This window comes from Corvus kubaryi, unplaced genomic scaffold, assembly GCF_017639235.1.
Source record: "Corvus kubaryi isolate FWS band 111438036 unplaced genomic scaffold, C.kubaryi_AGA036_p1.0 37397, whole genome shotgun sequence".
Classification (NCBI taxonomy): Eukaryota; Metazoa; Chordata; class Aves; order Passeriformes; family Corvidae; genus Corvus; species Corvus kubaryi.
The window spans coordinates 11,166,428-11,190,835 of NW_024581136.1; the positions used below are offsets into that span (position 1 = coordinate 11,166,428).

At 44.2% G+C, this 24,408-nt stretch overlaps 1 protein-coding gene across 7 annotated transcripts in view; it reads right to left on the minus strand.

Moving 5' to 3' along the window:
• The window catches only part of LOC121671299 (LIM domain containing preferred translocation partner in lipoma), a 333,806-nt gene that overhangs the window by 236,092 nt on the left and 73,306 nt on the right, over positions 1–24,408 (minus strand). For 6 of the 7 annotated variants that reach the window (XM_042042721.1, XM_042042717.1, XM_042042719.1 and 3 more), the window contains one exon: positions 4,828–4,892. The exons of the other annotated variant lie outside the window; for it this stretch is intronic. The gene's annotated coding sequence lies outside the window, so the exon portion shown is untranslated. The remainder of the gene's footprint in view (positions 1–4,827; positions 4,893–24,408) is intronic. 7 annotated transcript variants of the gene reach the window in all.

Below are 24,408 nucleotides of genomic sequence, written 5' to 3' on the forward strand. Positions count from 1 at the left end.
ATCGAGGATGCACAGGCAGCCTCGAGTTCTTTATTTCACTTGTGCCTTCATGCTAAAGCTACAGGGATTAGAAATGCTACTGTACAAGACAGCTTTTTATTACTCAAGAGACAATTTTAGCCCAGCTGCCCCAAATGCAGTTACCCCAGAAGCATCAGCACTGCTCGACTACGCTCACAAGGGAGACATGATCCAAACCAGGCTGTACCTAAGAGTAGGTGACCATGACCAGCAAGAACACAGACACTGACACCTCCCTTCTGTCCATAAACAAAAGCATTCAGCTCTGGATTCTTCTGACCTCTAATCAGAGTGCATTTAGTCAAACTACCTTGCCAGAATTAACAGGGAAAAGGGAGGGGAAAAGAATAAAAAAAGACTTAGTTGAGCACAAGTACTCTTAGACACATTTGATGTAATAGTCATATGATTAACAAACTGTCATATCAAAGTTTTCTGCAAAGTAGGAACACTCTGACAGTTCATATTTTAAAAACTGACATTTTGATTCATTACTGTAAATAGCACTCTGTATTAAATATTGTGACAAGGCATACAGTGTATTTTTTGAGCTCTATAACATTTAGGAAGTACTGGATTTTTTTAGCTTTTTTTTTTAAGCACATATAGTATCAAAAGCAGTTAAAGCAGAACTCCAAGAAAGCTTCTAGAGGAGAGAATCATGATTTCTGAAATAACCTACTTCTCTGCCGTCATCTCAAGCACTGTTGGGAACTTAGGCCCACAAGGATCTTAATGTACTGTTTGCATAATAAAATAGGGAATTGTCTCTCAGAACAAAAGAACTATAAGGAAAGTGGCTACTTTGAATAATGCAAAATTACTCACCAGCAAATCATCCTCAAGCTGGAATAAGAGGAAGAGCTCTAAAAGGTGCCGAATTACCACTCAGAATATCTGAGTGCAGGTTCAAAACCAAGATAAACAATGCAACCTCCAAATGACTGCCCAAGTGTGCATCTTGCTTATCCCCTCAGTCTTTAGCCATGTGTTTTCACCCCCTTCTGCAGCCCAGTGTGGCTGTGCCCATCCCAGCCAGAAGCAGCAGTCCCTCACTACCAGGGTGGGCAGCAAGGGCTGCCCCATCGGAGCTACCAAGGACTTCGTGGACAGGGGTCCACAGCAGGGCAGCTCACACTGTAGGGATGCTATGAGCCACTAGAACCCACCAGCCAAGACAACTTAATCCCCTTATAGCTCCCTGCCAAGTTCCTCCCTGCTTATGTATCCCTTTCCCTGGATGTCCAGTATCAGGGCAAACAGTACTGGGACCAGAAACAATACTGCCAGTGTTCTGCATTTCCTGAAAAGCAAACCACTTGATGGAGAAATTAAAAAATAATAGCCCAAGCTAACACAAAGATCTTGCTAGAGCAGCAGAGGAAAACCAGAGGCTGCCTAGCTGTTTACAAGAAGCTCAGGTGTTAGGAGAACTGCAGTCCAGTGCTTTGGAAAGAAAAATGGTTACCATTATCATTGCTTGCACCCAGCTGCAAGTGGAGCTCTGGGCTCAGTCTACTGACAGAATGGATACACTGCCATAAACACGAGCCCGGAGCCTACCCCGGGATATGATGAGGCTGTCACGCACCCCGACGATGGATCACAGCACTGTTTCAACAGAGGCTTGATCTAGCACAGCCTGCCTTTCCCCAGGAGCAGCTACACACCACTCATGTGCTGGAAATCTTGTGGATATGTCTGCATGCCAGCAAGTGCGGTAGTAGTAGTGGTCTAGCCAGACATCCAAAACATATTGGCACCACTATAATTTGTCCATTCACCAATATGTTTTCCTAAAAACGCCCATATGCTTTTTCTGCAGTTCCCATATGCTTTTGCAAGGAGAAACAAAAACATTTTGTTAGTCGTGAGCGATTGATCGCCACATATTTCACAGAAGTCAAGTAGAAAAACAAAAACAACAACAAGAAAAAGCAGTCAGATGCTTCCCCCTCCTCCTCCTCCTCTCTGTTCACGGAGGGAACTGTGAAGAGCAGGAAAAAATTCAGCCCACAGCAAAATACACACACCGCTCATTTTTTTTTGCACTGCAAGATATTCTAGGAATTACAGGAGGAATCTTCATTAAAAACAAGCTATCAAGGATCTGGCAGCCAGTGGCATTCCAGACAGTAATTCAGCATCGGGTGCTCAGCTCAGTGCTCAGCGCTCACTCGGGTCCTTGCCCCGGGCAGCGCAGCCCACAGGAATCCACGCTCCTGGAGACTCACTTTAAACAAGCCAGGGGGTGGGAGGACAGGGTGGTAAAGAGGTTACAGCCCTTCCAATTCACAGGGGGGCTCATTTGAGCTCAAGTCTATCTCTCTGTGCAGGTATAAAGCCCCTCTCACACGCAGGGCTTCCCAGGGAGGTGCTGCCTTGCCGACGAGAAACCCAAAGCAGCAGGTGGGCGAGGGGAGCGGGCAGGCTCAGTTCAACTGGGAGCAGGCACGTGGGTGTACAAGTATGTGTGTGTCAAGGCTGGAGCATGTGGGAACCGTAGCCGTTTAGTTAAAGACTCATTAAGAAGCAGCAGACCCAGGGCCAATGTTCAAAGAGGAGCAATGCAAAACATTTCTCTGGAGAAAGATTAGCGTGTGTTCTTCTTTACACAAATAAAATTAAAGAGAGAATCATAATATAGACAAATCAATTAACTTCTGAAAAGCCAAGGGCACTGCATGCAAGAGCAGATGAGAGGGGAAAAGCTTTGTTACAGGGCCACCAAAGCAGTGCATAGGCTTTGTTCCCTGGAAAAGAAATTCAGCTATTGCTGCATGAAGTTGTGATGTTAGTCCCAGCTGCATCACGCTCACTGTTATAGGGACACAGCTGCTTCCTTCCCAACATGGCCATACACATACCTATATATATATATATATATATATTATGCACCAAAGGTTGGGGATCATCTTTGTGGAAACTATGGAAAATACCCGAGGGCAGAGGTCAAAAGACTACAGGAGTGCTTGACTCAGTTCCAGCCTAAAAGAAAGCATTTGAGGCTGACATTCTATTAGAGGATACTCAGAACAGCATGCACCCTTCTATCACAATAAAACTTTCTGTGACGCTGTCCCATGTTCTACAATTCTCCCACAAATTTAACCAGGAATGCTCTTTACAAAGTTAGTGTTTTCTTGCAATGATCTAATCTCACACCAAACCTAATGAGAGACCAGATGCAACAGGTCAAGAGCCCAATTTTTCACAGAAATGAAGCTGAAAACTCAGTCAAGAGAAGAGAAATCAATCTCTTGCACAGGACACAGAGTAAAAAACCAATTTGTCAGACACAGTTTGCTTGGCAAGATACATTTTATGATATGTTTCTGTCTTGAGAGGAGCTGTAAGCACCTGAAAATCTGACCTCAGCACTCACAAACGCATTGATGTTGTTGCTCAAGCGCTGACTGGAAAGCAAAACTAATACTGTCTCATTTAGTTAACAAAAGGGCATATTTAGTTAATATAACTATGGGCTTCTTCCTAGATTTCATATTTATAGCAACCCACTGGGATGGTTTATTAAACTTAGCCAGGAAAGATACCACAGAAAGAGTGAGACTAACAGAAGAGCTGCCATTAATCTTCCATAGCCCAGCAACTGGGAAGATCAGGCCTTGAACCAGATTCTACGTTCTTCCTATTAATCTCCTGTCCTCTACTTATTAATCCCTGGTCTGTCTTTGTCTGTCAACATTTATTAATGGCCCCAACTGTTTGCAGTAAATAGGATACTGAAATCTCATCTCCCGCTAGACGTAATTTACACACACACAAAAAAAAAAACCACCACAAAAATTAGACCCAAGAAGAGGGTAAAGGAACAAAGGAGTGATGTACATTGCGTATCAAAAGAGAAGAATGAAAGTGCAATCAAATTCAGTGACACAAGAGAGTGAAGATTCACTGTTCCTGATTTTGCCCTGCCACACAGACATCTCATGGTCCTAAAGTCAGGTATCATCACAGTGAATAAACAATCTCCACTGGTCAAAACCACCAGGGTAGTGGTTCTTTCATTATCCACTTCTCAGCAGGGCTGCACACCATGCTTTCTTCCCCCAGCTGCAACAACTTTGCAGCACCTCCAGCACCCTTCTTTCTCCTGAGGTGGCACAACTGAGAGAGCCTTGAGGACAGACCCACTGCCTTGACACTGGTCCTGTTCTGCAATCTTACCCTTCCTGCAATCAAACCATTATATCATGGGATGAGCACAAAGCACAGTTTATGTCCTACACATAATCTAGCAAGGGACTCCTACAATACTTTGGGGTGGTTCATCATGGTGATCCTTAAGTCACAGCTAAGTATCTCCAGTGAATTTGACAGAACTGGCAATTCTGAAGAATTAATTAATTTGTTCCTCACATTAATTTCTATTTGTTCAATGAAACACAGTTAGATTCACCTAAAAGCACAGCCAGGTCTCCATCACCAGCTGGGAGCATCTACAGCCTGCAGAGAGCCACGTCATGGATGGGGAACGACTTCAGTTCCACAAGCAGGAAAGCTTTGTTCAAAAAAGAGGTCAAAGCAACATGACCCACAGGACCAAGCAATTGTTCCCATGCAACATTCCCATTTGCAGAAGGGCCTGCATGTTTGCTCATTCCGAACTTGGACCCAGAAACAGTAAAACCACCTAAAGTCTCCTGGGCAGGCTGGCCTCCCACCACCCCAGGCTTCGGAGAAATGCCCATCAGTTGCTGAATGACTGAACATGGTACCAAGGTCTTCCCACTCTCCCTGAACTCAGCAGTTGGCAAAAGCCCTGGGAGTTGATCCATTCCTCACCTGGAAGCAAGGCAGCCCAGTCAGGCACCTGGTCAGATGTACAGACAGGCTCTTCCAAGGGACTTCTGTGGGTGCAAACAGAAAGGTCAGAATCAACACTTTGCTCATCGTAAAAGCGGAAAGTAAATCAAGCTGGCTGTAACACCTCGCCAAGAAAACAGCCCCAAAAGGGCATGTAAGGCCAGCTACCCTCCTGTACAGAGCAGAACATAGCTTTTTTCCCTCCCCTCTGACACAACTCACGTGTAGGTCTGTCCCTGTTTTGACCCATATATGGGTTTTTCACACGTTGGCAGCACAGATTACATCTGAGCAAGTGTTGGAGTAGCTGAGGTTTTTTTGGAAGAGAAGCTACTTGTTTTAAATCACTTGCAGAACTGGTGAAAGGCACTGACGTAAGGGCTGCAGGTAACAAAGTCTCTTTCAAAGCCTGACCAGACGCCCTTCTGCCCCTCATGCTTAAAGGGCCTCTTCTTCCCAAGCCTCAGCCACTGCTCAGGCCAAGGGTGAGTCACTCCCACAGCACTGTGGCTTTGCCATGTGAGCATCAAGGAGCACCAAAGCAGAGATGGGACACATTTAACACACAGCCATTGTGGAAAAAGAGTCAGGGTGGGACAGTCCAAACCCTACCTCCACCTCCAGCCCTGGTTTCCTTTCTGGGTGCCTCAAAAGACATCCAATCAAAGAGAAAACACAGCTTTTTTAAGTTACCACAAGCTTTTTTCAACCAGCAGTCTTTAATACTTCCAGCTTATTGATATCTGAGCTTACTCTGATGTTTTCTATTTCCTTTAATCTCAGTCCTGGAGAAGAAATGAGCAAATTTAAAAAATGCTAGGGATGATTAGTGAAAGGTCCACCTCAGCCTACCCCAGGTCTCCTACTACCATGCTCCTGGCATCACCAGATGACCCCCAGCTCCTCTTAATTGCATCCTCACCCCTATTTTCCTGAGATCAGCCAAGGATTAAAAGTCATTAAAAAGTAGGAGAGGCACATCTAGCCAGCTGCATATATTACTTTTTTAACAAAGCCAGGCTAAAACTCATTAGCCCCACCATCAGTTGTCGTGCTCAGGAGAACCAGGTCTGGCAGGGCAGCAGCTTTGCCCTCCTGGTTTGTGGTGAAGAAAGGGGAGCAGAATTTTAGCAGTTGCTTCAGATCCACAGTGAAGCACAAAAAGCAGAGAAAAATTTGCGGAGAACCTGCCCACACAGACACTGGATATTCTTTTCATATTTGCCATGACAAAAAATTCACGTTAACATTTTTGCAAGCGCTGTAAGCCTGTATCAAGTATCAGCAAAGAGGCAGACAGGTGTCCTGACCACAGAGGAGACAGCATATGCAAACAGTTTGGAATTTATTACTATTATTTTTTAAAGGGTGAAACACATCCCAGAGATTTTTCTGTGCATGATACATTTTCTGCTCCCTGTTTGATGTTGCTTTCAGACTTCAGACTTCAAATAGCTAACACTAACCTATGTCTCAAGCCTGCTTTAAACTGATGCCCCTTATGTGACCAGAAATTAATGCATGGTGAATCACTTATGCCACACACAGTGAGGGTGATGAGCAGTGGTCCATGTCTCCTGACTGCTGCACAGACACGGGTAAGTTGGGAGAAAGGAGATCCCAGCTCTCTCTACATCACAGCCAGATAACTCAGCATAGTACCTTTGCATTTTTGGAGTTGAGAGCACAAGCTCCAGGTCAACAGCCCAACCACAAGTCAGAGAGAACAACCCCGAGCACTGGCATTTTCTGCGAAGTGTGGAGAGAGAGATGTATAATGCACATAGGCTGCATTTCCACTCTCTCTTGCCTGCCTTTAGGAGATGCTTAAGAGAAGCTGCATTTTAGTTAGTAGCCCCAACCAAGGGAATCTGATCTTGACAGTAAGGGAAAGAGAGCAACACAAAGTTACAGACTTCAGGCTATGTGGGTCCCAGCTCTTCGCTTCTCTGCTGATATTACTACTTCCAGAAACTAAATCAAAACCCCACTTAATTTCACAGAGGCTGCAATTTGCATCCAAAGCACTGCCTAAGCCTCAGTTGTAATAAACAAATACAGCTCCACTGAAATCCAAGGAGTTATTCTGAGTTTGTCTGGTTACAGATCTGCAGATGCATAAACATTACAGCTCATCCAACCTCCAGCTAAGTATCTTCTAATAGAAGACCATTATCCTTGTCAGATGGATTGGGATAACTTGTTTAAAGCACTCTTGAATAGTCATTAGGATCATTGGGTTTTGGTGGTTATACTTTAAGAATAAACCCCAGCAGCTATTAAACACTGCAACAAGGCATGTTAACAGTCCACAAACAAAGCTGGAGTGGAAATATAGCTATGGTTTGGGATTTTCATTGGGAAATTGGTAAAATGGAGAGAAGAAAGAAAATACAAAAACTAAACTGAGCTGTGCATACACACTCAAAAATCAACCACATTATTTGACAGGTAATGAATGAAAAAGAAACATGGCAAAGAAGGAAGCAAAATCATGCAATTCTCTCCTCCTCTGAGCCTTATTAATATTTTGGGTATAGTGCATAGACAAGATGTTGTGCAGCCAGGGAAATACAGATTATTTTTGCTGGCTGTCACTGTACCTAATACCTGACCTCAGGGTGGACTCCTCTCCCTGGAGCCTTCCTCACCTCCTTGTAATAAACCATCCCAGTGGCAAACCTGTGCTGGCCATGCTCCCCAGGAGCAGAGCAGCACTCCTGACCTGTTTTACAGATCTCTGCCCAAGAATGAACACCACTACAGCCATGCCATGGACATACGGCTGTCTTCTTTAAAACATCTCACCAAATGAACTGGTTCCCTCCAGCAAAAGGCCACTCTGTCTGCTGTAACCAATCTCCTGTTCAGGTTGCTGCTTTGCCATAGCTTTGCTGATAAAGAAGAATTCTGGTTTTGTTTGGGTTTTTTCACTTCTCCTGACCAAATTATACTGCCAAGAATCAATTACAAGCCAAGCCTAAGATAGGGAGAAATGGAAGAGTTACGCTTCGCATTTTGCAGAAAATACGCAAGCATCCCAGGCTCTGCCATGGGATTCAGGCGCTAATTATGAAGCGCCATCAACACCTCACCACAAAGAAGTCCCTTTTAGCAGCTCCTCAACCTTCAAGCCTTCTGAAGGGACAGCCCTAACCAGGACAGCTCTGGGTCAGGGGGGAACATTTGAGCTATTTTCACATCTGACTTTTATTTCATTCATTTATCACTCAAGCCAGGGAAGTACTCTGATCCACACGTGGTCAGACACAGATCGGAAGCCAGCACATTGGGCAAGGCAGTGGCACTGCTGGGTCCTATGCTAAGACTGGAACAAGGGCACTGTGGTGCCAGCCCCTATCTCACAGCCTTTGGGCTGTGGGGTGACAGCAGATGGGGGCCACATATCCCAGCTGCTCTTCTGGGCTGGCACATCGCCACACTTGCAGGTACAGCTGTCACACCCCCACGGGTGCCTGCACTGACCACAGCTCTCTCCTGGCTCAAAAGGGAAAGGACAGAGAGCAACACAGACACTCCACACACACCCACCCACCCACCATCAGTGTGTGCACAGGAGTGCTGGGAGACAGGCATATTTAGACCTCCACAGAGTGCACTCCATCGTAATTCCCTTCTTCTCTTCCAGCCCTGGATGCAGCCTTAAAAATCCATAGCTCCAGACAGCTAGCCCACATGCTGCTATTCCAGCTCAGCGGGGAGAGGATGAGCTCAATTTTGCCACTCATACTGGAAGGAGCCAAAAAAGAATTTAGTAGTAGTATTTTGTTAAAATCAAAGAAGCACACCCCCAGCAAATCAAAGACAAAACAGAAGAAATGACATGGAAAAACACTCCCTGCTATTGCTTCTGCTGCCGAGAGTTGCTTCCAGTTACAACCAAAGCTTAGGTAGCTCAGGGGCAGCAGGAGAGCCATCACAGTATGCCAGTGTCATGCTCCATGGCACTGCCCTCCTGTACCAAAGTGCCACTGAACCTTGAGAGCAGCTCATCTAGGAGAGGGTTATTTGGACATGCTGCTGATGGCTCCCCAGCCCCATTTGCTGAGCTGGATCTGCAGGGACAAACATCTGGGACAACAATCCCACACATTCCTCTTGCACTGCAAATCAATAGCCAAACCACAAGTACACAGGAGCACCCAGCTCAGCACATCCAGCACCCAAGTAAAGAGCAGCTGCCAGCCCTTCACCCAAGCCCCTACCACACACAGTGTGCAGGTTTGCTCCCTGCTTGACAAGGATCTTCTTTCCACCAGCCAGTGTAGGAGCTTCCCAGAGAGACCAAAGAGAAAGTCAGGCATAGCTCAAATAAGCACCTGGACCTACAAACAACAGATTAAATTCTCAAGCTACAAAACTATGTTTTAGCAAAAGTGCAATTGAACTCCATGTACTTGTTACATTTCTAAATATACTCTGGTTGTCAAGACAACAAAGAGACTGATGGATCTCTAAAGTGTAGTGTATCCATTTAATTGTCAGCATTTCAAACTGACTCAAGAAGGGAAAAAAAATGCTGCGTGATAAGTCTAATTGTCATGGTTACCACTGGCTAACCCCATAATAAAAATATATATATTCTGGCTAAATGTGCCAAGCCATGTGAGGAGCAGATGGGAGACATTCTCATTACTGCAACAGCCTCCACTGGAAAACTAAACTTGAGGAGAGATGCGAGAGACTTTACAGAGATCTCAGACACAACAGACACCGTGGGCTGCATCTTCCCAGTCGTTTGGCAGCAGTTCCTCAGGCTTTTCCGCTGTGCTTATCCGCCCCAAGCATGTTGGGACAACCCATAGGGCTGGGGCTGCCTCACTTGTGAACATTCTGGTTTGGGGATCTCATCCCTTACCAAAGAAAGCCTGAGGTGTGAGTTGTTACTCCTTAAAAGCCTCTGACAACATCTGATGTGCAACCACCTGGGCTTTGCACTCCCACCCTCACCCCCTTGCTCTCCTCTCTCCTGATGGCAATACCCAAGCCCACAGGTGCGGCTGTGCCAGGAGGCTGCTACAGCCTGGACCTTCTGCTCCCACGCTGTTAACAGCTAAACCAAGGGCTACGTCCAGGCTTGGGGATGAGAAAACAAGTGGAAAGAAACAGGCCACTGCTACAAATACATCAGCCTGAGGCTGAGCTGGCAAGCATCACTGACCCCCAGCCAGCCTCTGCAACCCATCTGATAAGCATGGTTCAGCAGCATGAAGAGCCCCACTATTCACATGTGGCCCCTCCTGAAAGAGATGCTTTCCAAAAGGAACCCTCAAACATTGGCTTTTTATACTTATCACCTCCAAAACAGTATCTGAGTTATCTACCTGGATATACAAGGATTGTGGCTTTCCTTCACTGACCAGAATTCATCCGCCTACTCTCAGTTCCCACATTTCTTTCATTAAACCGAAGTTTAAGTTGCAGGAGAAAGGCACCAGTGTCATTCAGGTATGAGAACCAATGGAAAACAGATTACATTCACCTGGTGAGCACTGACTTAAGATTTGGACTCAGTGAGCCTTGTGGGTCCCTTCCAAATCAAAATATTCTGTGATTCTGTGATTTCAATGAAAGGGGAGGTTTCCAATTAGTCTGAAGCTTACCCAACATTTTTAACAGAAGCCATCTCAAAGTTGAATCATCCTTATAAGTCTCCCCCAAACTGTTGCACTCCTTCACACAGATAAAAGCTCTGCATCTCTGCTGTCAGACACTTTCAGGGAAACCATAAGGTGTTGCCTAAAACCATCTCCAAGAGAGCCACAAAGTAAAATCTGGTTGGAAAACACTGCTTAAGAGAAACACCACTTTCCAGGCGCCTCAAGCAACACATCTGAGTTCATGATATTTTCCCTGGAGCTTGCCCCTGCTCATTACCAACATGAACAATTTCTGAATTCCATATATGAGATTCTCAGTGATGTAAAGTGAACTTTCATGCCTACCAATGCAGTCACTGTGTGGTTCATCTCCTGTGCTGCTTCACAGAGTGGTCTGTGCACGGAGAAGGGCAGTGAACGTCAAAACAGAAGTAGCACAGAAGGGTCATTTCTGGGGCTTCTGTGAGAATTATTTCAAATACTACTTAAATTAGGAGATGAAAAGGAGTCTTGGGCACAAAGAAGCCTATGGTCTAATGAAAGTGAAAGGGACCTAGAGGCAACTGGTTTTTTACAAGTATTTGGGTACATCCAAGCCAATGCAGCATCAGCATTTTGTCCCTACATAATTTCAAAGCTAAGCATTACCCATAAAGAACTTCAGAGAGATTACAGTCCTTCTGAAAGCTGCATCCAGATCTTAACTGAGCTGAAATCCCAAACAACCAAAAGCTTAAAATCATGCTTCTATTTCAACACCATGCAGGTGCAAGAACCTAAGTTTGGTTTCCCTGTTACTGCAAGTGCTCGCCTAAGGCACCACGCTTTTACAGTTATGGCTTTGGGACAACTGTTACATTCTGTACCAATAAAGTATGTGCTCTCTGGAGCAAACTCCCCAGGATGACTCCTTTGCTTTGGCACAAATGGACTCATTTGGTTTAGATAAAAGGATGTTCCCTTGCAGCATTTTCATTTGATTTTTTTTTGTAAGATAGAGAAACAGTTAATTTTGCTAAATGAGTTCTCTGTTGCCATGACTTCACTGCAGACAAACACAAAGCCATCAAGCTCCTTTTCCTTGGGCGCTGGTTTTTTTAAACAGGTATTTGATCATCTTGATTCTCTTCCCTCTTTTCTCAACATCTGGATTCCCAGAAATATCCTGCAGTCAGACAGATACATAATGGCTACAAGCTACTCAGTAAACTACAGAAATATTCCTACACATACACATCCCCTCACAATCCACCTCTGCCAGCTGTGCCTCTGTGACTCCGCAAGCAGGGCAGCACTGCCTGCAACAGCAGGCAGCAAATCTCTCCAAATGAAACCCTAAATTTATGGGATTAGACCTTGAAAGTCATAATTCCCACACTCCCACAAAGGACCAGCCAGCAGGTGCCTACTCACCATCAAGTCAGGCTGTTGCCCAGGTTTTTGCCCCAGTCCAAAACCAGAAGCCAAAAGTCCTTCCACTGCCTCAGTTTCTCCAGTGGATGAAAAAGGCTGCACATGCATCATCTGCCTCCATGGGGTGTTATGACACTGGCTAAGTTAATATTCATGGAGTACACTGGGGATTAAGAGTATTATAGACTTTACTGAGGGAGAGAGCTTTTTCTTTTTTAATGTTTGCATTGAATAGACAGACTAAGTAGAAACAGCATTTGTAGCCTACAGCCATTATCCTAGTAAATGGCTTATTACAGCATGCAGCCTACCAGCTCACCTCCAACCAGTCTCGCTTAAACGCATGTAGGTGGAAGTGCTGCTCATTCCAAAGAACTTTCTTTTTCACTGTGTCTGTCTGATGGAGACTCTGGATAGCTGGGCTCACAAGACAGGGCTTAGGATATAAATACTTCAGTACGAGCTTGTTGTTCAGTACCTATTTACGGCAATCACAGAACAATTAATTACCTCCCATCTAAGACTAATTCCCATCTCTTCCAAAAAGACTGAAGGGGGGTGAGTTTTGTCTCAAGACTTTCAATTTCCTGATGAGTCACAGCAGACACACTACAATAAGCTCAATACTTCAATCAGACTGTTTCTTATCCAGATATATTCAATACATTACTAAGATGTGGAGTGTGCTATTTTAAGGGCTGATTTCAGGCATTGTATGCATAATGCTCTCTCATCTGAACACGCACTTCCTCCTGGATGAGACAGATGTACGTCCTACACCACCATCCCTTCTGCCCCCCTTCCCCCCCAAAAAAAATCCTTTAGGTAAATAAACACTGCAAAAGCAGAAAGTAAAACATTGCACATTTGGTGCACCGATTTCTACAACATGCAGCCCTCTCTCCCACTTCACTAGTTCATTCCCTGCCCTTTGGCAATAAAATAACTTATGTGACAGCAGCATCTGACAAAAAGAAAACATTCGCAGACTGCACGGGTTGCAACAAGTCCACAGCGTCTTGCTTTCTTCGTTCTAGGGCCAAGAATCATACATTTCTTGTTCTGCCCCAAGGAGCAACTCTGCATCCCTGTACCAATCCTCAGCTGTCCCCAGTTCCCACGCCACCCACTCACAAGCTCCCAGGCTCCATGGGGCAGGCAGGAGACACTCTGCCCAACCTCCAGCAACACAGGTTATGGGGATCAGCAGGTGCCCTGTGGTCCTCATTATTTACTTAATTTAACAGGCTTAGATATAATTTATTGTGTCAACTGGGCAATTGTTCCCAGCTGGGTCATTTGAGCCTACAACAGGTTGCACTCAGCCTCACACTGACCACGGCCAGCTGAGAAAACTGCCTCATCCAAGCAGACTGTGAAGAGCAGAGCCATGGTCACATCTCCCTGGACCATGTGCATGCCTAGGTTCTCACAAGCAATGCAGTTAAAGCTCCCAGACACCAAGAGCTGCCTAAAAAATGTGTGGCTATGATGACAAATAGGTTTGGGTGACAGACTGGGTACAGGTGACAAACAGCTGTGCTGTTGGCTGTCGAGTTGCTGCTGTGCCATCAAGGACATTAGCTGCTCCAAGAGCAGCCACTGCACAGACACCACCTCAAGATTACCCCTGTGCTAATTGCTAACAGCAGTTTTCCCCCGGCACAACTGGACTGTGCAAGCAGTTTCTGCACAAACAGCAGCAGTGCCAGTTTCTGCCAAGCCATGCTAATTGCAAGTGATTCCAGCTCAAATGCTCTGAAGTCAGAAAGTATTTAGGTGACGTGTAACCAAGGTGTCACATTTGTCTCACCAGCTCTCCTGTGGTGAATGAACCTACCATCAGCTATGAAGATCTGTCACAGTCTCTCCTCTTTCTTCCTCCTTGGAAAAACTTTCACGTAAATTCTTATGTTATGCCAACAGAAATGCAGAACATTTTCCATCCTTGCAATGCCCTCAGCCTGTTGGTGTAATTGAACTCTCACAGCAGCACAGAGGACATGGTCACCAATATTCCATCCAAGGCAGCGGATCCTTCAAGGCTCAGCAGCTCCTCAGGTGTTACTTTAAAAGTGTCAATGTCTCCTCATTTATGTCAAAACTGGAGGGTACCTTAGGAACATTCAAATAGTTTCACACCCTGTGAAAATGAAAAGGGTGAGTGGGGAAGGATCATTTCACCTGTGCTAGCCCAGCTTGGAAGGACCAAGAAAAGAAATAGACTGAGCTGTGGTTTAAGTTTAAAACATGGTAAATATCCTCTTCAGTAGGCTCAGTTAGGTCACTTTAAGTAAGGTGAGAATATTCACCTATATTTTATTGATTTCCATTAAACGCACGATTATCTCAGTCTGAGTGCTTATGGGACAGGCAGCAGGCTCCACAAGATCTACAGTGACATTCACTTTGAGTTGCAGGTGACAGAGCAACACAACTCTGAACACGGTACCCCAGATGGAATCTCAGCATCTCTTCTCTCCATTTTTGAGTACCTGGGCTATCCATTCCTAACCAGAACAGAAACATCTGCTACACTGTGCAGTTTTCCTCTCCCGTGGATGGCAACAAGCTCCCTTGGACAAGCATCAGAGTCCATGAGCTGATGGCTTTGGCCATGCTGCAGAAGGTGCCTGTGGAGTCAGTGCCCCAAAACTAGTGCAAGTAACTTTCTTAAAACTAGTGTTATGAATAAAGAGAAAATATAGGAGCACAAAAATAATCCTCAACTTAAAAGGGATAATAAATTATCTTACTGGTTTTTTGGAGAACAATGCCGGTAGCATATGGATCTGCAGCCTAAACAGACAACTGACGAGATTCAAGCTCATCTCATATTCTTAAAACATACAAGACCAGGATTCTTCCCTGCCAGGCAGTTAAGTCCACATGCCTTCCTGTAAACCATTTGGAAAGTTTCTAAATGCAGTAGAGAAGAATAATCCTGCTTGGTCCATGCCTGTTTCTCCCTCTCCTCCCATTAGCACATGGGGAGAAGGTTGGCTTAGAGCAATACAACATTTCAATTTGAATATGAATCACTCCTCTGGTGAGAAAACAAAATAGAAGCCCATTTCATATGAGCTTTATCTGAAGATGTAATGAAAACCAACACATATAACAGGAGCAATTGAAATAAAACATGGTGAAAATACTGCCTCAGACAAACAAACAACAACACTTTCCATTCTAGAAGATCCCAAAGTGCTTTACAAACTCAGAGCCAGGAGCAATTTCATCTGCCACTGAAACATGGTTATCTCTAGATGGGTACCTAGTACCATGTTTTAGTTCATGATGGAGGTAAGAACATCATCAAGCAGAAACTGTGAGAGAGTTCAGGACAGCATGATCCTTCAGTGGGAACTGCACCATTCTTCTGGAAAGCGGAAGTTGGGTTTAACTTTGATTCTTACAATTCAAGGTGCCACTATGTGGGCCAAGCACCTGAACATGCACAAGATGTTGTACTTAAAATTTAAGTGACTAGATGTAAAAAGATGGAAATCCAACTCATTTATGCTAGTATTCTCCAGCTTCTCACTCAAAAGCAAGAAAACAGCAGCTAGGTAGAGGATTAAAATTTCTGAACCTGCCTGGGGATTACAAATTAATTTCTTATCATTCCACAGGCCTGAAGGATCAGAATTTCCTTCCCCTGGTTCAGCTGCTCTCTCCAGATGGAGTTTAGGGTAAAATGCTTCTCCTCTCCCCAGCTCCCCTCCACCAGGCACAGAAATATTCAACCACTCTTAGGGACAGGCTGGAAGCAAGCACAGCGCTACCATCCACCATTGCTAATGAACATCAGGCTTGCACTTCAGCTTTACTGAAACATTGACAGAAACACCATTTTTACCCTCTCTCCTTTGCCCCTTGGCTCTTCCCATCCACCTGCTGTGACTGTGGTTCACCTCACTGGAGACAGTCATGGCCTGCTGTCACAGAGTTGGCCAACAGAGAACTGCTCCAAACTGAGGCCTTTCTCATGCTACTGAAACATCAACAAACAAGAACAGAAGTCCTTCAAGGGCAAGGGACCTGTGCAAGTGATGTGCACATTTCCAGAGCTAAATGTTTACCTCTCCTCCTGGCAGCATCTGGAAGCTTGCAGACTATTTATCTGCATCTTAGAAACAACTATTTAGTCCAGCAAACACATCAACAATTCACCTTGACTCAAAAGAGTGGTTTGCTGAGCTCTGAGGAAACAATGAAAAAAATCATCTTTTTCTTACTTTTTTGCCAAATGTCTGTTAAAGCTTTTCTGAAAGGAGTTTACTTAATCTTTTCCCGCATTACATTATATAGATAGCTGCTATTCCAGAAACAAAACAAAACAAAACTTGGTGCACAAATGCAAACAAATCTGGTTTTGGCCTGATCTGCCTAAACCAAAAGCCAGCTTCCTCTTCTACTGGCTCAGGAGCAAAGACCCAAAGCCAGATAGTTCCTAAGATTTCTGAGAGGCTGACTTTTGGATAGGCTTGTTTGAGTTTGTCTTCAGTACCTTGGGACTGTGTGACAACTCAAGGGAAAATGCCCTTAAAATGAATATGGATTTGAACACCAATTTGGAAAGCTACTACCAAGCTATTTTTCTCTGTAGCAGTGACATCTCTCCAACCATGCAATCATATTCTTGCCAGCTGGAGACTTGTCCTCATCTTGATATAAGCGGACCTAATTAATTTCGGTTTTGTTTGGGTTTGTTTTTGGTTTTTTTTGGGGGGGGGGGGGGAATCAACAAATCAATAAGCAAGAAAGAAAATTACAATGAGCTTAACATGCCATACAGGTAAAGGGAATTGCCAGGAGATTCAGGTAAAAAGAATTTATCACTGATTCATCAAACGGGTCATTGAGATGTCTTAAGAACAAGCTATTAAGAGAAGTCATTCTTCCTCTCCACCTTTTATTATAAGCTACTGCTGGAAGTGATCTTTTCTGCAAATCTCAAGACCATTTTGAAATGCTGGAGATTTTAGGAAGTGAAAAGTAGTTCTCAAAATGAACTTAAACTGCTTCCAAAATCTTCTATTAAAGGTTGCATTGTGCTTCTTTCTCACCACTGGGTATTTCGGATTAACTACCCACTACAAAAAAAAGCCACTGTGCAGTTCTAGTTCACGGTCCAGGCTGGATGGGGCTTTGAACAATCTGGTCTAGTGCAAAGTGTCCCTGCCCAGGGAAGGGTTGGAAGATGATCTTTAAGGTTCCTTCGAACCTAAACCATTCTATGAGAGTCCCAAATTTGGTGATACAAGTGCTTTTAAGTTGTAGAAACCAAGCAAGAGAAAAGTTGCTGAAACAAGGGAAAGAAAAGGCGTCCAGTGCCACTGGAGCCAGCCACTCTTGAAACCCAAGGAGAACCAAGGATCTCCTTGTCTCAGCTCTGCCACAGCCCTGAGAAGGGCTCTGTCAGGGAGCTGGCACTGCCTGCAGCCAGCAGACTCCAGAATCTGCTCAGCCTGGCAGAAGAGTAGGAGGTGAGACTGCTGGCAGGAGCAGGCGGAGCAGCAGAGCTGGTGGAGATCATAAATGGAGGAGTGTTGTAAAACACGGAGGTGAGCACAGACTGACGCTCACCTTCACAGCTCCCCCCCAGAAAAGCACGGCTCGTCAGACTCTCACAGCTTTGAAACATGTCCAGAAACACTTCACTGGATCAATCCAGGAACCTCATTCCTATGCATGTTTGCTCTCACACGCAAACACGGCAAGGTTTTTAACTACACACATTTTGCACAAGTCCCGCAGGCTCAAACTTTCAGGTTACTCAGGAAACTTGGTCTTAAATAGGATTGTAAATGAAAAGAAAGAGATTACAGATAAAGGCAACAACCACAAAGGACTGCAGAGCAATTTGGGTTAGAAGGGAGCTTTAAAGCACTCCAACACTGAGGTACTCCAAAAAGAGGACCTTTTCTTAAAACAGGACTTACTTACAAGGATTGCACCAACTGATCTTCCAAAACTGATTAAATCATGTGAAAATATGGGCTGGGCTCTCTCCATTTAATATCACTCCCGAGTGGAAAGTTCTCATCAAAGCTGTAATATATTCAGTTCCAGTAGAACAATTAAGTGACATTAGGTAGGCAGTAGCAACTCTCAGAAATAAATGACCTCGCTATTTACCAGTATGTGCTGTGCCTTTAAAAGTTTCCAAAAGTAATGGTCTGTTTCTGCACGCACTGGAATATCCAAGAGCATTTCATATCGTTTCTCATATCAAGAAAAGAGCAATTAGATCAATAATGAAACAGGAGAGCTCCCTTTTACTTTCTGTGGTTTGCAAAGAGGTTCATGTTTCTGTGTGAGCACAGCTCTTGTTTTAGTGATGTGAAAGTGTGTGGTTTGTGCGATACCCAGTTTCTTCTAATATTCGAGTTTCTGTTGTTACCTACCTACAGTTTACAGTAAAGTGTCTTTTATTCTCACACCTCTCAATCTCAAAATTAGATCAATTTTCCCAACAAGATTTTATTACCCGTGCAAACCTTTAACAAATACAGGAAAGCTTGCTGACAACACACTCCTTGTTAATACAGCACGAAACCACCCAAGACATCACTGTTGCTACCAGGTCTACCTATGCATGTGTCTGTCTATACAGACACATGGGGCAGCAAACACAAACTTTAGTTTGGGGAAAAGGACTATCTTTATGTTTGGGAAAACAACTAGAATTCCATTGAAATTCATGCTGACAGGCCCAAGGCACCACATGCAGTGGGTAAAGATTATTAAGCAATACTCAAACCACTGTGTATACATCACTATTTTGCCATTTGTTGTGATTAGATTGCTACTATTTTTTAAAAGATTTCAAAATATTTAGAAGTTCCCCCCACCTCTGGAAAGCATGAATCTAATTCTAGCAAAAATTTCTGAAGAATCCTCCAAATAGGAAGGACACTGCAATTACTGGGGATGGGTAACCTACTGGCTCTAGCATCAAACCAAACTAAGCCATTTATAGCATTTTGGCCCTCTCCACAACAGACAAGAGCACTGATTTTTAGCCAGAAATGTTAATTTCCAGATAGTTGTTTCTGGCCATGTGCTCTACTCCACAATCCTTGACTCTGCTTGTCCCTGTGGCTCTCAGAGAAATGCATCTTTGTCAAATACACTGAAGGTCCCAAAGAGAAAATTCTCCTGCAGCTCACATCAACTCAACAACAAAAATCTGGAACCAACTAGAATACTAAATAGTTCTGAAGAAACAAAGTAAATCAGCAACAGCAAGGTTTTCAACCCTGTGATAAGTCATCTGGTCAGCTCTGTAGTCTGAACCTAAGTGCACACACTAATGAGTCTCCACTTCTCAATGATGCCCCATTCTGCATCTCTCTGGGCCAGCCTCGTAGTTTGCATACAAATATTAATGGTCATAAAATCATCATGCCCTATCTGGCATTAATTTAATGATGGTGGCATAACACTGCGCTACCCAGTCACCCAACTGCCTCGACTTACATGAATTCAGGCAAGACAGGACACAAATGTTCAAACTCCTTGATGCATCTTGCACCCACCCAGGGAGGACTTGGCTTTCATCCAGTCTGCATAAATCCCGGTGGGATTAGTCAATGTTCAAGAGGCTCCTTTATGGGATAAGTAAGGAGGTCAAGTGCTGGGATCTAAAAAAAGGACATGACTGGTGTATATAATTCCCCACAAGACAGACCCCTCCAACCCTTTACAGCCAGCAACAGGGATGACTAAAGGCACACAGCAAAAACCAATATAACCAAAGCCATAGGTGTGAAACTGGCAAAGGTACCATTTATTGTGTCATCTCAACATGAAATGAATAGATCTGATCTGATCACCAAACATGCCAAAAAGGACATGTCTGGAAGAGATGTACAGAGAGGACCGTGAGACTACTGCTTACCTGGCTCTAGCTAAAGCAGAACTGCTGAAACCTTTTAGTTTCCCTGCAGACAGCCCTGATGCTCTTGGGAAATACCAGCAGCTATATCTGGACTAACACAAGACTCTTTAAGACACCCTTCTCAACTATTTGGGCAATGCTCAATAAAGCTAAGGTACACCACTCTGCTGTAAAAGTGCCCCAGTTAGGTGTTGCCACCGTGGGCAGCTGCAGGTCAGAAAGTGCTGTTCGACCAAAATGTTTAAAGTAAGGGTGGGTGCTAAGCCAAAAATATTCTTCTAAATCAATGTCACAATTAATCACAGTGACCATGGAGCTCAAGCATGCCAAATTTCAAAGGCAGTTGGTTTTCCCACTGCTGTCTTCATGCAGGAGACCTGACTGCATCCTGCATCCCCCCCATCCTCAGGTATTTCTCAAATTTGGATGATATTGTGGGATCTGTCTTTGAAAGACCGATAAACCTGAACTTGACACAGCAAACAGACCATGGGAACAGCTTTGTTTATTTTAACATGAACGCCTGACGCACCTCAGGAGAGCCACCAGCTGCCCTACTCTTCACCAAAACACCAGAAAGGAGCTCAAGCTGCTGCTGCAGCTAAACCCAATGCTGGGAATGGCTCCAAACATCTCTCTGGAAACTAGCGTGATAATAAAACTTCTGCTGAAGTCGCACAGCTCTCAGGCAGCTCAAGATGGGCTATCAGGAAGTGGGACCCATCTCAAACCAACCACAAGCTTCTCGCCAACAGATTCCCATCAGCAGCACAGCACCCGTCACTGCCCTCATCTGGGCACTTGGCCATGAGAAAATGTTGGAAAAGCCTCTTCCATCTTTATCCTCCCTTGGACAAGTTCAGTAATCACCACCACTGGACATTAACTGTCTTCCCTCATCGATAATCTGAGTAGGATTTGGACCACTGACAAATTTCGTCCTCATTCTCCAGACCAGCTTGTGCAGCCTCTCCCCCATCCCAATGCTAACAGAGTTTGTCACTGGCTCTGAGCGACCTTGGCACAAACAGTAATTCTTGTGTCTCTAAACAAGAATTTGGGAAATTGGACAGGTATGTCTGGCTGAGATTTGTGATCAGATGCGATGCATGGTACAGTGTGTGACCTGGAGAAATATTACCATCAGCTAACAGCAGCACAGATTTCTTTCTTCTCTGTCCCTCATTAGCCTCAGAAGCTGGCCGTGCCAGCAGCAGTAATGCAAGCTGAGACAACAAAGCACATTAATGATGGGCCCCATCATGTTCCATATTAATTACTGTAGCTAGTAGTAAACTGTTGGTTATAAATCATATTTTGATAACCTACCCTTTCTTTGACAAGCGAGCTCCAATGTTTAATGTTGCACTTAATCCTCAGATAATACCTCAGGAGTCCTCACTGTGCCCAGCAACAAATCAAAGCAACCTTCAAAAGGCTGGCACGGGTCCCCTTTTCCTACACACCCCCACCTGAAACTATCCCGTAGCACCAGCTTTGTTATAGGTCAGCTCTGAAGGCTGAGCTGCCAAAACCAGCAGCATGCTCAGTTCTCGAGTGTCCACGGGGCTGCCCCAGCTCTCCTCTGGGCTGGCAAAAGCCACGTACGTGTTATACATGGATCCCAGCCTTCCAGAAGTGCTGCACTTTCACAGTGCTTTGCAGGGTAAAATAGCAGGGTAGTAATCCCCAGAATACCTCCACATTCAGAAGAGAGCAGGATTACTTCTACCTAGGACCGAAATAGTCAACTAGAATCTATCCAAAGCCATCATATTCCTAATTTTGTTTCTTTTTAATTCAGTGACATTTAGTTAGCAGAACAGCTGTTAGCAAAGGTCTAGGAGAGGTGGAATCCCATTTTCTATATAAAGAAATATGTTTTGGAGGAAACTGCAATTTGACAAAAATACCTATTTAGCAAAGTACATCTTAAAAAGTGGAAAAATATGCTCTGATTTTTCTAAGGTAGCAAAAGATCCACCACAGCTCATGCAAATGAGCCCAACTCTTATGAACAAAGATATAAAATTCTTTTGTAATGTACATCCAAGAATATAAGAAGGAGGGATGTGGCCTCTAAGAAGCAGCACGGGGAGAGACCCTTCTTCATGTCAGCCAGATGTGCCCATCATCTCCCACCCACCATCAAAACACATGAAAAAACTTGTCTTTGGTCTTCCCACAGAGCTGCTCCAGCTTTTATTGGTAACAACTGGCTGGTCTCAGACAGAGATGGGTCAAGCCTGGCATAGTCAACACCTTGCTTTATTTTACTCTGACAGCACAACTCACCACACCAAGCCAGAACAAGATGTTGCACCTGCAATTTTTCAGTGCTAAAATCCCAACAGCTCAGGAAGAGAATCAGCAGTGGAAACCAAGAATCCCATCCTCTCCTCCACGGAAGGATGTGAAGCCCTGCAACCTCACTCCAAGCTGCAAATTAAAAGTGCTTACAGCAGTCAATGGTTCAGTCTCGTTCTTCTACCACTGGTGGCAGATGGTATGTGCTATTATTAAATCTTGATTTCCAGCTTATAATAGTAGTCGTATGAAACCTTCTGCACCAAGACAAAAATTCACTATTTTTATCTTGGGGAAAAAAGCAGAAGTCTTACAGTTAAGTAACTTTTCTCTTTTAACGATTTCTTTTAAAATTTTGTAGCATACTTCTCCTAATTGGAAACACACAAAAAATAGGATATGGCCTATTAGTTAAAGGTCAATGCACATTTAGCCACCTCTTTTGAAACTGACAGTATTGTCATGACAGCCATAAAAGCTGCTTTGAATTTTAGTTCCCTAGAAAGTAAATATAAGGAATCCCAAGGCTGTAACCACAAGTGCCACAGCTCTTAACACTGATGTCATATTCAGCTGAATGTGTGCTGCAAAAGTCAGGATGGTAAAAGCTTCAAACTCAGCTCATCTACAGGAAGGACACAGTAATCATCCCCCAGCCCATCGCCCCAGGCATGTTCCACAATGCCTTCATTTGGTGCAGCATTAACAGCAGAAGTGTTTTATCCCCAAGCATTTAGCGTGGGGCACTGTAGGGCTGGTGGGTCCATTCAGGGGGGCTGCTGCAACCAAGCATCTCACACTGCTGTACCTTGTACTTCAGTTTGCAACTGCTCCTTCCAATTCCAAATATCAAACAAACGTCCTCTTTTTTTTTTTTTTTTTTTTTTACAAACTAGTTCAATTCATTTGTATCAATTTGTTTCTGTATCAATTATAGCCAGAGCATAGGGGGCTGACTTTCAGACCCTCTTCTACTGCATTAGATGTAAGGGGACAGTATAATTAATAGATGTCAGGCACAGTCCCCCTTGATGCATTGATTTCCTTCTACTTAGGAAACACTCAAGGAGAACACAATCACCCCTGGCTGTCAGGGGTCTTCATAAAATCCATAGGCTTGAATTCACAGGAACTGCTAATCATTTTGGATGCTGAGAAGGGGGAAGGCAGAGTCTGATCTTTGTAAAGCAGGGGAAATTTCTTACTAACTGCAACACCTGAGTGTACCTCAAAGGGAGCTTACAAGAACAGAAAAGCTTCCAGAGCAAGAGGCAACTCAGGAAAACCCTTTTGGTCCCAAGCTGCATCAAGGGAGATGGGAACACTCCCCCCGAGTTCAGAGCATCTGCATCTCTGAGACACCCAAACCAGGGATTGCTGCAGCCACCCCAGTTTACTCCCCCACTGTCACACCACATCACGTCATCACCTTTCCCTCACAGACAATATGGGTTTCATCAAGGTGTCTATATATAAAGTTGAACTTAAAGAAAAAACAACATTGTATGACTATTCACCTAGGTTATTTCCTTTTTAGGTTTAATTTTTCTGTCTCTTACATAAAGTCCACAAAAAAAAAAAAAGCTCAAGGTATTTGATTATTTCCACTACTCCGCAATTCTGCCCAGGAATGCACAGCTAACGAACCATGCAGGACCAGTATTTGTGCAAAGCTGGTTAAAATATCCTCATTTTGCAAATGCTATACATACCACACAAATAAAAAGCACAGAAAGAAGACAATCCACAAGTATATCAGGCAATCTTGCTGGATATTATGCTTACCTTTGCACAAGCAATAAAGCATTTTTCACTGTACACAGAGACTCAAGCCCAAAAATGCCTACCCAGAACTGTTCACTCTTACCTACCCCACAAGGCACAGGAGACCAAGTCTACTTTAAAATAAAAAAATACCCTTTCTTCTATTTGCTGAGTCTCTCTGGAGACATCATGGCACTTTGGCAGGGCAGCATGTTTAATAAGAGAATATGGGGAGAGAAAGGTTCTCCAAGTAAGGAGATGTCAGTGCCATGCAGCCAGCACACTGCAAACATCGTATTTCAAACCAATATAAGTTACAAATTATTACATCTCTCCCTTTAGAAGTCAGAAAACACCCCTTCTACAGTATTTTCCTTAAAATACTGCCCTATCTAGGCATCTAGACAATCCAGTGACCCGGTCTATGACACAGAGAGAGATGCACAGGGGAGAACAGACAGAAGTAAAAGCTGGTCTGAAGCAATGCCACATGCATGTGGTCCTGCACCAGCACCCATCAGAGCACACATCTGCTGGTAGTTCCACTCT